This window comes from Bactrocera dorsalis, chromosome 4, assembly GCF_023373825.1.
Source record: "Bactrocera dorsalis isolate Fly_Bdor chromosome 4, ASM2337382v1, whole genome shotgun sequence".
NCBI lineage: Eukaryota > Metazoa > Arthropoda > Insecta > Diptera > Tephritidae > Bactrocera > Bactrocera dorsalis.
Genome location: NC_064306.1, coordinates 20,031,428 through 20,045,508, shown reverse-complemented (window position 1 = coordinate 20,045,508; position 14,081 = coordinate 20,031,428). Strand labels below are relative to the sequence as shown.

General features: G+C 37.1%; 1 pseudogene; it reads right to left on the bottom strand.

The window, feature by feature from the left end:
- Positions 1-2,342: 2,342 nt before the first annotated feature.
- Positions 2,343-3,085, bottom strand: LOC125778153 (putative nuclease HARBI1; annotated as a pseudogene).
- Between the last annotated feature and the right edge of the window lie 10,996 nt (positions 3,086-14,081).

The window sequence follows — 14,081 nt, the reverse complement described above, 5'->3', positions numbered from 1 at the left end:
AAAAAAGTACCTTTTTATGTATGTATATACTAGAGGACCCGTCCACGCTTCACTGGCTGATACACGGATAATACTACTACTACCATCTACATATATGATTTCTATTAGTTAGATTATAATTATTAATTAATGAGATATACACTTTCTGTGAAGCAACTTGTGTTAGTTTACAAAAAAATGGATCATAGAGCTTTTCGTGTGTTAATAAATCATTGCTTTTTGGAGGAAAATACTGTTGAATTTGGGCTCAGGGAAATCCACCGATGAAAAGATATTTGCTAAGCTTAAAGAGGCGAAAGCTCTGTGCAAAGTGGGTGCCTCGCAAGTTCATAATCCAACAAAACCAACGAATACCTGATTCTGAGAAGTGTTTGAGTGCTCTTTACTCGTAATAAAACCGAATTCTTGCGTCGGTTTGTGACAATAGAAACATAGCTTCATCATTTCCCACTGAAGTCCAATCGAGAGTCATTCTAATGGACTGCACGTGATAAACCGGTTCTCAGGCGTGGAAAGACAAAAAGGTCGGCGGGAAAGGTTATGACATCACTCGTTTGGGATGCACGTGACATAATACAATACATACTCAACGACTGATTACTGAGCCATAGAGCCATATAAATATAATTTTTGTATTTATGAGTTGTATTATTATTTTGACATAAAAAGATAAAAGGCATCCTCTGTCCTTACCCTGGTTCTAAGCTACTTCTCCACCAGAGTTCAGCCAAATCGGTTCAGACGTTCTTGAGTTATAAATGGTGTTACTATCAACAACTTTCTTTTTTTCTGTGCCCAAAAAATAAGGTGTTATTGGATTTATTTTGAAAATTCTTTATTTATTCTTCCAAATCAATTTCATCGCCTTCCAAGTAATCCCCTCCCGATGCAATGCACTTATGCCAACGGATTTCGCAATCTTGCGGAACGATATGGGTTGAGTTTTTGGCGAAATGATCATGAATTACGATGGTAATTCCCACCATTATGGGATGGTGCATTTTCGTGGTGAAAAAATCAAGAATTGTGCACAACACCACGATAATCGAAGAAAACAGTCAACATGCCTTTGATTTTTGAGCGACTTTGGCGCGATTTTTTTGGTCTCGGCTCTCTTTGGCACGATATTCGCTCGATTGATCGGTTGTTTCGGGGTCGTAAGCATAGATCCAAGTCTCATCGCCAGTTATAATGCATTTCATGACACCCTGGTAGTCGAAAAGCATCGTTTCACTTTTTTCCAAAAAATTCAATGTTTTCGGTACCAGTCGAGATTTGACGCGCTTGAGGCCCAAAACATCCTTAAAAATGGTATTGGCTGAGCCTTTCGATATTCCAACTTCATCAGCAAGGTCTCTAACTGTTATTCGACGATTTTTCAACACCAAATCTTTAATTTGTTGAACGTGAGCTTCGTCGGTTGAGGTTGATGATCACCCTGGACGCTCTTCGTCTTCGACACGTTCACGTCCGGCTTGGAACTCACTATACCACTTGTAAACATTTTTTTTAGACATAGCCTTATCACCAAAGGCTTTCTGCATCATCCTCAACGTATCCGCAGCAGAAAATTGATTCCGTAAACAAAATTTAATGCAAATTCTTTGCTCAACAAATTTCGACATCGCAAAAAACGAAAAACTCACTTTTAGCAGCTCACAAAACGACACGTATCTCAAACACTAATGAATTTTTGACATGAAATTTGACATAAATGGGACTGACAGTACTACCACCAACCTAAAAAAAAATAATTCTCCAAATCCTTCGACGCGCGCAGTTTAAATTCAAATGTCACCTTATTTTTTGGGCACACAATTATTTTATTGTTATGTTTTTTTTTTATTTTATAAATGAAGTTTGAATTGAAGTAAATATTGGTAGAATTTAATTATTTAATGTATTAATGCACCTTTTACGTGCTCTGCCTCGAGTGTAATACTCCCCGAATGGATTTCAGAGATTGCTCCCACATCTTCAGGAGGTGATGGATCTGGCAATATTTCTATGAAAATGCCACGCTTTTTGTAATATATTGTGAAATATTGTACAAGTATAAACAAATAACGCAGCTTTTGAATGTTTCTACTGCAATGTGGGTTCTGAAATTTTGTTCATTTGGTGTTTCAGGGTTTGTCACCGGTGTAAGAAGCCATGGCTCCAATGGATATCCCGAATCACCCAAAAGCCATTTAAAGGCCCCATCAGAGCGTTCTCTTATAAGCTTTATCCTTGCTGGCGAAGTAGTCCATATACCGGAGTCAAGACATGAGCCGGGAAATATTGCATTCACATGCCGGAAAATTAGTTCATCGTGACAAACCTACTAGGAAAATTAGTTATTAATTACTTATTAATTAATTATTAAATATAATACTTCCCACTTTAACATTAATGCTATAATACCCTTTCTTGTTCATGTAATCATGCGGTACAACTGTGTTTGACAAGGCAGGTGTAATTATACCAACATGAGTGCAATCAATTGCTCCAATTACACCCTTTATTCCAAATTTCGAATAAAATCTGGAATAAAATTGTTGTAGAGTGATTTATTTTCTTTTAAATTGGAATACAACTTTCCCAATCTTAATTCTATTGTATTCTTCAACAGAATTAGGAAATCGAACTTCGCCGTGTTTACGCTCCATCACCAATTTAAATACATTCAATGCTACGGGAAACGATGGGTCGGCTCATCACCGCGAAATCCATTTCCCACGCAACACTAGTATGAGCCATTGCATAAAATATATAGAACTGATATAAATTAGAGAAATTTGATTGCATGAAGACATACTGTTTCTTTAAGATTAAAATGTAACTCACCCGAAGTTCAAATGGAATCGAGGTTTGCTGTTGGTAATACGGCTTGAGTTGTTGGATTAGATCCCCGCACAAAGATTTTGGAAATCGAAAGAATTTCCTAAATGTATTCTCTTCGTATAAAAAGGGATTTTCGTTGTTTTGCAAAACAGCCAGATTGCGCCTGCGAATGTAGCTAGAAGATAAGCACCTTGTTATCCATTATTGCAAAATTACAACTATTAATAAATTACCTCTTTTCCTCCTTTCGTTTTTTCATTATAAGATAAATTAACCCAACTTCATCATCCATTATAGTGCTCTTGTTTTTCTGTGACCTGGTTCAAAGCATTTAATAAGTTAGAGACTGATATTGCTCAATTACAGACAAACTCGCCAGAATACCAAACAGTCACAAAATTGATTTCGCCACAGAATTGTCTCTATTAGAGACTTCAAACTGCTCGCTGAATATCGGCATAAGTTTCCTAAGCTACTAAAGCTACAACAACCAAATTTTCTCAGCACAAATATTATAAGATCTTCTATCGACAGTGTGAAAATGGATGAAACGGAAGCTATCCCCGCTGAAGAGCCCAGGCACCGAATATTTAGACCCCTGACTTTTCATCGAAAATGTCGGTCAATGTGTGATTTATGTATGTATATAACTGAAATGAAGGAATAATCCTTCTCTTATTATGGGATGTCTACATGTCAAAAATGTGTTCAATCGGAAAAATACTTCCCTTAGCCCCCATATACTTAATATATAGATTTTCGAACTTCCGGTTGACTTTGTACCGCAAGAAGTGACTTCGATTGAATTCAAAACATCTACCAACCGAAAGCTCTACACCGATAATATTCTTCAACTACATACACTGGAAGGCAAAGCTTGCAATGCCTTAACTGAAACCACATCAGCCACATCTACTGAGGTGGATAATATGGTATTTCTCGAATATTTTCTTCACGCTTCTTATAACTTGAAGACAGACAATGGTATATTGGCTTAGAAGAAAAAGAACGATCCATGTTCATGTGACAAGAGGGAAACGAAATATTCAGGTGAAATAACTACCATAGAAAACCAGCTATCATCAGAGTATAAAATTAATGTAAACAAGTTTAGAAAATTGTCTGTAGATATTGCAAGAGAACTAACATCTAAGTATTCTTGGTAATATGCACACTTCCGATGTCATTCAATATGTATTATTAGTTTCAACTAGAGAGTTGTCAGAAGAAACTGCTGAGTCAAGAAAAAAGGCAACTGAATCATAAAGAAAATAACTCACGAGTGGTTACAAACCAATTTTTCACGATTTAGTCGATTAATGAATTTCGAAATCGTTCGCAACATTTTTTAACATGAAATTTTGCCATCACCTTTGCAAGGGTATGAAATGTTCGGTTAAACCCGAGCTTAACCCTTCCTTACTTATTTTATAATAATTTGGAGGACTTTAAAGGATTTAGATTAATCGCTGAACCCTGAATAGGGTTCAAGCAGTGTCTCTGGTTCCCAGTGGTTTTTAAACCCTCATAATATGTGTCACAAAGGGCCGGTTTGTCCATATAGGCAAGTTAACATATTGCCTAGGGCTCGAATTTTAGGGCGACATTTTGGTAAATTTTCTTTATATATTTTATTTTCGTTTGTATATAATATTTTATATAAAAGTCATAGTTACATATTTTCGCATTCTAAAACAAATTATAAACAACAACGTGAATATTATTAATATTTGTAATTGTAGCACCTAGTGGTGATCGAAAGATACAATCAGTTGAGACAAGTTACTAAAACTTTTGGATTTTTATTTAATTTTGATCAGTAGCAAAGTTTTTAATACACAGCTATTTTTAAGCATTGTAAAAAATTAGAAATGCGCAGGGGCAGAGGAATTCGTGCCTCACAAATAAAGTTGATGCTTTTTATTTAATATTTGCGATAGTCAGTTTGATAAGCTTTCTTATTTTGGCAAAACATATATTTATGATGGGAAGAATGGCTGATTTCGAAAATTTACTGCTACAAAATGATGCGTTAAATAATTTGGGCGTAAGAGTTAAATAATGTCTTCAGTTTCCACTTCCCAACTGCATTTTGGTTCAAGTTTTGAAAATCGGTATTAACGATATCAACTCAACCCGTAAAAGAAATAGTGATGGAGTGTTGTTAAACTTAAATTTTTTGATGGTATTACAGTTTTCAACTCTGTGTCAGTGGGATTGACTAAAGCATCAAACAATTTCAACAAAATACTACCAAGCAGTTGTAGACATTACAGCGTTTAATTAGGAAAAATATTAATAGAAAACAGAAAACGGGTAAAAAAATATTTTATTTATAATTTTAATCACATAGAAAAGTGAAACATTGGTAAGCAGAAAACTCTTGAACCTGGACGAGGCAAGTTACAATTTGAAAACTGCAAATATAATATCAAAGAACTTTGGGAAGTGTTTCGAACATATCCCTCCAATCTATTACTATCAATAAACTTTTTGAGTAAAATTACATTTTTGAATAAGAACCATAAATACTATCAGAAAATAAACTGAGATTTTGTGGTTATATTTTTTCATATAATTTAGGAAAAAAATTGTTTACTTTTTAAACGACAAAAACCTACGATGCTTTTGATTTTCTCGAATTTTATATTTCTCAGGAAAGCGTTTATTTATACAAAAATATGTATATATGTATTTTGCTTCATTCATAGTAATCACTTCTCGTTTTTTTCCAATCTTCAAGCATTTAAAAAGTCGTCTGTTATGAAATTGATCTCTTCCTTCGATGCAGTTCTTATCTGCTCAATTGCGTTTAAATGTTTTTCATGACACAGTTTCTTTAGTTTTGGGAACTGCGGCACTCTTAATATATTGTTCTTGGCCAAATGTTCATTCACAAACAGGGATGTGTGAGCAGGGGCGTTATCGTAGTACAAAAGCCAAAAAAGGCACATCCCCTCGACGATCTACGAATATTTTGTACCACCGCTATAAGTTGCTTTAGTCCCAGGTAGCTTCCAAATAAAAGAGTTTGGTTGATCTGAAGTTGAATTTCTTCCACTTTAATCCAACTGAGTGAAGTTGAAAACCGTGATAACACCCTTAAACCTTTAAATTTCGGAATATGAGTGGTTTATGGTATTTAATAAAATGACCTTAATAATTTTCAAAAGTTATTAATTTTGTAGTTAAAGCAAAATAGGCTTAGAAGAAACGCAGAATTTGGCATTAGCCTAGGGTGGTAAATTGCCTCGGTCCGTCCCTGGTTTAGGATGAGTTGAAATTATTTCTGTTGCTTTCACTTTACAGCTTATAAATCAAGCACCAACCAAGACATCGCAGCGCAACCTTGCTCAAATAAAATATTCAAACTATGCTATTACATTTTTAAAATTATCGAAATATGTCTCTAACTTTTTGAAACTCTAGATACACGTTCATAGTTTCTCTTGCGCACATATTTATAACGAATATATTTATGAGTCAATATGTGAGATATCTTAAAGAAAAATAGAAAGAGCCAGGACATACAATATTTTTGCTAAGCCGACTATACCATAGTTAAACGCCGAAAATGTGTGAAACCCCAGCTCCCATATATAATACCGTAACGATATTCATTATTCTAAAAAAGTATATACCGACAATATCGGTCATTCATATATTCTTATTCATAAAATTGAGTGGAAACTTGTTCTCGTGTATACTTGATTAATGCTAAATGTTTAAGCAATCGGTTCAGACCTTCCCCTAGCAAACTTTACATTGTGTATATTGGTAAATATGTGTGATATTTTAATGAAATTAAATGGATCCATTTTCTTCAAGTATATATAAATGGTTTAGCGCTCAATACAAGGTGCGTTTCAAAGTAAACAGGACTTTTTGAATATAGCGCCCCCTGGTGGCGCCATCTATAACTGGCGCGTTAGAATCTGCTATTTTTATCGATTTCCCAGTGAGAATTTTATGACATTTTATGGATTGGAAGAGAAGTTATTGCGTTTTAAGTGTCAGTATGTTTGTGGTATCAGTGCGAAAATAAGCCAACATTAAATTTTGTTTTAAAATTGGTAAAACTTTTACGTTTCAATTGATAAAACAAGTTTATGGCAATGATTGCCTACCTCGTAGCAGAGTGCATGAGTGGTTTCAACGTTTTCAAAGCGGCCGTGAGGACATAAATGACGATCAACATGTGGGCCAATCAAAATCCGTGATCTCCGGAAATTCCATCGAAACTGTGCGTGAATTCATCAAAAACCAGGCGAAACATTTCCAAAACATCGATTTATCGCATCACATTTGGGCTTACGAAAGGTGTGTGCACGGTTTGTTCCGCGAAGATGAATGTTGGCGTTTGTTGCACTATGTCATGCTATGGCATGCTTTATCCGACCATATTCTACAAATAAGCTGATGCCTGCTCGTTATCAGTTCTTCGCCGCCGTGTTTGAATTGCTCGGCCAGCAATATATCGGCCCCCTTTGTTGTTCTTCAGACGGGTAATTGCTATTCGAACTTCTTCATGGTCAGGCAATGGAACGTTTACTCCATTATTATCGATTGGGAAATCTGGTTCGCCTTTTCCTGGCGTTATACTTTCACTGCCATTCAGCAGGCATCAATCACCCCTGGTGGTTTTGTCTTGAAATCCTGTTAGTCGCCGCATCTATTCGTAAAATTTTCGAGCATTACCCCTGCTGGCCAGCTTGTCCAGCTCTTCACGCATTTCGGCCTCTCTCTTTTTGGTCTGCAAATGCGTCTCGCTTCCCTCTTCAACTCTCGGTATCTATCCCATCCCGCTCGTGTTGTGGCTGTTTTTTCTCCACCGTTCGGCATTCTGTTGTGATTTCAGTTTCTCAGATGACTGTCTCTCCGACCGTCCGTCCGCCTATGCGTACACGTGTTCCTTGGTATAAAGCGGAGGGCGAGTTCGTGGATGCCACGCCCATGAAACGCCATTTAGCGAAAACCTACAAAGAGAGGTGCATCTGTTGGCGAAAAACTTTTAATGTCTTGCGATAATACTGTGAAAATTTCAGACAGAAATTCGAAATATTTCGGGAGTTATAACAAGTTTCCTAGAGCGCCTCGGAGTCCTCTCTCTCGGAATTGTTGAACTTTAAACGCGTTTTTCTCAAAACATTGTTTTTCTGGTAGGCCCGGGTCCTCACTTTTTTTCTACTAAACCGATTGCTTTCAAATTTTAACAGGCTGTTCTACACACTTATAGTTCTCGTCGGAACTAACGAGATTTTTTTTCACCCCTAACTTTTTGTTTTACAACCCTTTCTTTGCAAAATAAAAATACTATTTTTTTCAAAGTCCACCATTTTGTTATTTACCCTTGAAATTTAACTTCAGTAGTTCCGACCAGAATGACATGTCCATAGAATAAGAATAAACAAGAATATTTGATTTCAGATCACATCAAGAGCCAAAATCACCCGGGCCACCCACGTGCATTTTTTTTGAGGTTCCAACTTCAAGTGACAATAATGATAGTAATGAAGTATTAAATTTTTTCAAATACATTTTTCTTATAATTTCAATATGTAAGTAAAAACACTCTAAATATTCAATATTCATTTTCATTTTCCTATAAAAAGCCACCCTCCAAAGAAGTCATATGCCTAAAAGTAATATTTTCGAACTTCTGGGTGACTTGATACCGCATGTATTGGTCAACATGCGAATTACCACAATAAAAACTAGAGATCATAGAGGGTGTTTTACTAACAACCAATGTATGTTTGTGTCTAAAATGGATAAAATCGGGTGAAAACTTGGCTCAGCCCATATATAACTATGTTATATCAGTATATTGAACATCCGGCTGAATTTATTGAATGTAGATTGGTCATTGGTCACTCCTGCTCTCTGAGAGCACTCGTCAACAACTCGGTATAAGGGAACTGTGGGACGGCATTTTAAACTCCTTACGTACAGCTGCAACCGAAACCATTGGTTTTCGGAAAGTGCAAAAGAACAGCTGGTACGACGAGGAGTGCCGTGTCGCAGAGGAGAGAAATCAGGCTGCCTACCTCGCAACGTTACGGTCGACCACAACACGTGCTTGATGGGATAGATACCGAGAGTTGAAGAGGGAAACGAGGCGCATTTGTGGACAGAAAAAGAAAGAGGCCGGAATACGTGAGTACGAAGAGCTTGATAAGCTGGCCGACAGGGGTAATGCTCGAAAATTCTACGAAAAGATGCGGTGGCTTACAGAAGGTTTCAAGACCGGAGCATACTCTTGTTAAACCCCCCAAGGTGATCTAGCCACCGATGCCCAGAGCATACTTAAATTATTGAGGGAACACTTCTCCAGCCTGCTGAATGGCAGGGCACCAAGAGAAGGCGAACCCGATATCCCAATCGATGACGATGGAGCAGACGTTCCATTGCCCGACCATGAAGAAGTTCGAATAGCAATTACCCGCCTGAAGAAAAACAAAGCGGCGGTGCCGATGGATTGCCGGCCGAGCTATTCAAACATGGCGGCGAAGAACTGATAAGGAGCATGCATCAGCTTCTTTGCAAAATATGGTCGGACGAAAGCATGCCCAACGATTGAAATTTAAGTGTGCTATGCCCAATCCATAAAAAAGGAGACCACAATCTGCGCCAACTACCGTGGGATAAGCCTCCTCAACATCGCGTACAAGGTTCTATCGAGCATATTGTGTGAAAGATTACAGCCCGCCGTCAACAAAGTGATTGGACCTTATCAGTGTGGTTTTAGACCTGGAAAATCAACAACCGACCAGATATTCGCCATGCGCCAAGTTTTGGAAAAGATCCGTGAAAGGAGAATCGACACACAGCACCTCTTCGTCGATTTCAAAGCTGCTTTTGACAGCACGAAAACGAGCTGCCTTTATGCCGCGATGTCTGAATTTGGTATCCCCGCAAAACTAATACGGCTATGTAAACTGACGTTGAGCAGCACCAAAAGCTCCGTCAGGATCGGGAAGGACCTCTCCGAGCCGTTCGATACCAAACGAGGTTTCAGACAAGGCGACTCCCTATCGTGCGACTTCTTCAATCTACTGCCGGAGAAAATTATTCGAGCTGCAGAACTTAATTGAGTAGGTACAATCTTTTATAAGAGTGTACAGCTGCTGGCGTATGCCGATGATATTTCGCGCCGTTAGTTCTGCTTTCTCCAGACTGAACAAGGAAGAAACGCAAATGGGTCTGGCAGTGAACGAGGGCAAGACGAAATATTTCCTGTCATCAAACAAACAGTCGTCGCACTCGCGACCTGGCTCTCACGCCAGTGTTGACAATCATAACTTTGAAGTTGTAGATAATTTCGTCTACTTAGGAACCAGCATTAACACCACCAACAATGTCAGCCCGGAAATCCAACGCAGGATAACTCTTGCCAAAAGGTGCTACTTCGGATTGAGTAGGCAATTGAGAAGCAAAGTCCTCTCTCGACGAACAAAAACCAAACTATATAAGTCGCTCATAATTCCCGTCCTGCTATATGGTGCAGAGGCTTGGACGATGTCAACAACGGATGAGTTGACGTTGCGAGTTTTCGAGAGAAAATTTCTGCGAAAGATTTATGGTCCTTTGCGCGTTGGCCATGGCGAATATCGCATTCGATGGAACGATGAGCTGTACGAGATATACGACGACATTGACATAGTTCAGCGAATTAAAAGACAATGACTACGCTGGCTAAGTCATGTCATCCGAATGGACGAAAATACTCCAGCTCTGAAAGTATTCGACGCAGTACCCGCGCGGGAAGCAAAGGAAGAGGAAGACCTCCACTCCGTTGGAAGGACCAAGTGGAGAAGGACCTGGCTTCGCTTGGAATATCCAATTGGCCCCACATAGCGAAGAATAGAAACGACTGGCGCGCTGTTGTTGACTCGGCTATAATCGCGTAAGCGTTGTCCACGCCAGTAAAGAAGAAGAAGAAGAAGGTTGGTCATGGTACGTGAGGTACTTTAATGAAAACCAAGGGAGCATATTGTTAGAATCGGCATGTTAATAGCATATAAAATGGATAAAAAATTAAATGGAATTCCTCGACTTTTTGGGTTACACTTCAACTTAAACCTTTCTTAATTGTTAATAAACAATTTTACAAACACCATAAAAGAAAATATGCCACCAGCATTGATTTTCAAAAATTGTTAAATTATAATGTGTTCCGTTAGTCGAACTTAGACTTATGTGCTACTTACAAGTATACGAGTTTATCTGCACACACACACATACTATATATCCAATACCATTGGGATATTAAACCACAAACATGCTACCAGACACCAAAAGAACTGACGGACAAAGGCTTACTACAGTTTGGACATCTATAAGTACACCCAACCCATAAATAAAACACAACTACAACATAACATCCATTTAGATCATAACGGTTAAAACAAAAGCACATACGAGTAATGGCATACATACAGAGAGTTTAGAAACATACAAATGCGCACATACATACATACATATGTATGTGTTTATACGCTTGCGTCGTTGATTAAAGTGAAACAATTTTTAAAATTATTGTAAAATTCACACAATGCAGAGAATACACCACCCTTTCTTCGCTAATAATATTTACACAAAAGGATACCTTTGCCCTGCACCATTTCGCACTTCACATAAAAGGGATAAAAGGAGATGAAGCGAAATGTATAGGTTGATGGGTGAAGTCAATTGTAACATATCGAATTTTTGGCATTGAGGGATTTGATTTATTTACAGTTATTTATAGGCTTTCGGATTGCCAATTTTGTGCATTGAACCGACAGATAGTAAGGTCCGCACGTACAATCTTTATATACATACATGTGTTTATTCGCATAAAAAACGAACATGGGAAAATATAAAATATATTATGCCCATAGAGGACTACCTGCTTAAACAACATTAGATTATCTACTATAATCCAAGATTTTGGTTTCTACCCCTTTTATGTTATTTGCTGCAAGTTAACATAGTGTCACCGTTGCCAATACTTGTGACACCGACAAAAAATCGAATACCCAATTTTTAAATTGCTATTTCAACGTCCCTTCGTCGAACGTAGATATACTTACATACATAATCATACAGGAATAGACCAATGGTTCTATGTTAATTATTGAATTTTTAATCTGAAATGGCGAATATATAACATATGTTCGCAAGGACAACACAAAAAGCCCACAACCATAAAAGAAAGTTGTGAATTATTTGTTAGAGTACATGCTTGCAATTGTATGTAAATCGTTGTGTTGAACGGCACAATTTTAGATTATACATATGTATATGAATTACACATGTCTGGTAGAACGACTTTAAGGTGACGGCGCGAGATATGTTTCAGCAAATCTGCTACTATATCAAATTATATCATATGAGTAAATTTATTATATATGACCCTATAAAACCATATATTTTATATTCTAACCATATATAAGTTCTGCGGAACTTTTGTCTGGTGGATGACGCTAGAAAAGTCTACAGTGTCGAAAAAATTTACGAGTGTAACGGCCTGCTTTCATCAGCACTACGAACTTTGATTTTGTTCTAAAATACTTGGATTGCCAGGTCGCCGAGCTTAGTTCTCTTCGAGGGAGGTACGGAAGGAAAGGTCTCCCTGGACGAGAGGGCGGAGAGCTTTTTTATGATGGATCAAAGCTTACGAGGATCAAAGCTTACGAGGAGGATTAATGAAGGAGTACACTTCGAGAACTTTCAACTAGCTCCAGTTTAAGACTTCCTGATCACTGCAGCGTCTTTGAAGCCGAGGAGGCTGCCTTGAAGATAGCAGTAGATCTACTGTTCCGGAGTGCAGCGTTCTTCGCTCAAGACTTCTGAAAGGATGTCTAAGCTTTTAGCACCGAGTTATTTTATGATTAGACTGGTTTGGGTTCCTGGCCACAGCAGTAATGCAGGAAACAGTAGATTATTATCGCCTGCTCCTAAAATTAAAGTTTTTATTATTGAATAATTATTCATTATGGTTCGTATCGTATTATTTATACTGAAAGACAAATAAAATGCTTCAAAATAACACTCGCAATAAGTATTATAAACACACACTTTTCTGTCTCCATCGAAGGATTTCCTTTCTCAGTTTTGTTAGGAAATGAAACAAATTTTACAAAACTAAATTATTATTCGCTTAAAGTTCTGTGCCTCCTTCTTGATCAAAATGATAGCTACTTTATCTAAATAAGCAAGGAATTTTGCTGAAATTAAGCCAATTCACATTCAAATGAAAATAAATAAAATGAAATTTTGTAATATTACGAAATATGTTAAATGGACTGAAAGTCCTATTTAGCTGATATCTCACACGCGTACATTCCCAATTCGCATATGCATCATATACATACACTTGCATATATAAACATACATACATGTGTATTTACGTGTACGTTTTTTGATCAGCATACAGCTTGAAGTGATGGTATTGGTTTGACATCTGCTTTCCATATTTATTTTCAAGCTGAACTTACAGTGAAGTTTTTTATTACCACTTACCACACATTTTGCCCATCCATGAAAAGCTACATATTTGAAAGATATCCAACCCTCATTCGTAACTGTCCCATGCACAAAATCCTCCGCTGTCCATGCTACTTTTCATATGCATAACTGTCCTAACACAACCCCCACGTACGACCGCATGTATGGAAATATGTGCAAAATGTACGCATTTGTATACGAGTATACATATGTATGTATATCACAACATAAGGGGAATCTTATAGATGACCATGCATATAGATACACAAATATATATGTACATACGTATGGATGTGATATATGAATGTAGGTATTTATAAAATAGAACTCCATAGCAACTAAACAAGTGTCCTTCTAACATATGCATAGTTGCCAACTTTGTTTTGAGAAAAAACAGTAAATTATTTTTTAACAATCGAACTTTTTTTCACAACAATACGTATTTAGCAAAATTAGATAAAAACCTTTACATAGTAAGGAAATCAGGAAATCTGATAACACAATATCATTTCGCTAAAAATATTGAATAATCTTTAAATATTATAACAACTCTCACCAAAGTTTCAAATTCGCCAACGAGAGTATATCACGGATTTTTATTTTGCTAAACATTTCAAAACTACGAGTATTGAGGTTCTATACTTTTTTTGGTGATTAAATCACTAAATTGGCAACTCTGAATACAAGTACACATATATATGTATACGTACTTATATAATATAAAAGAGAACATGACAATACGTTTCGAAAGTTTTGCATATTCG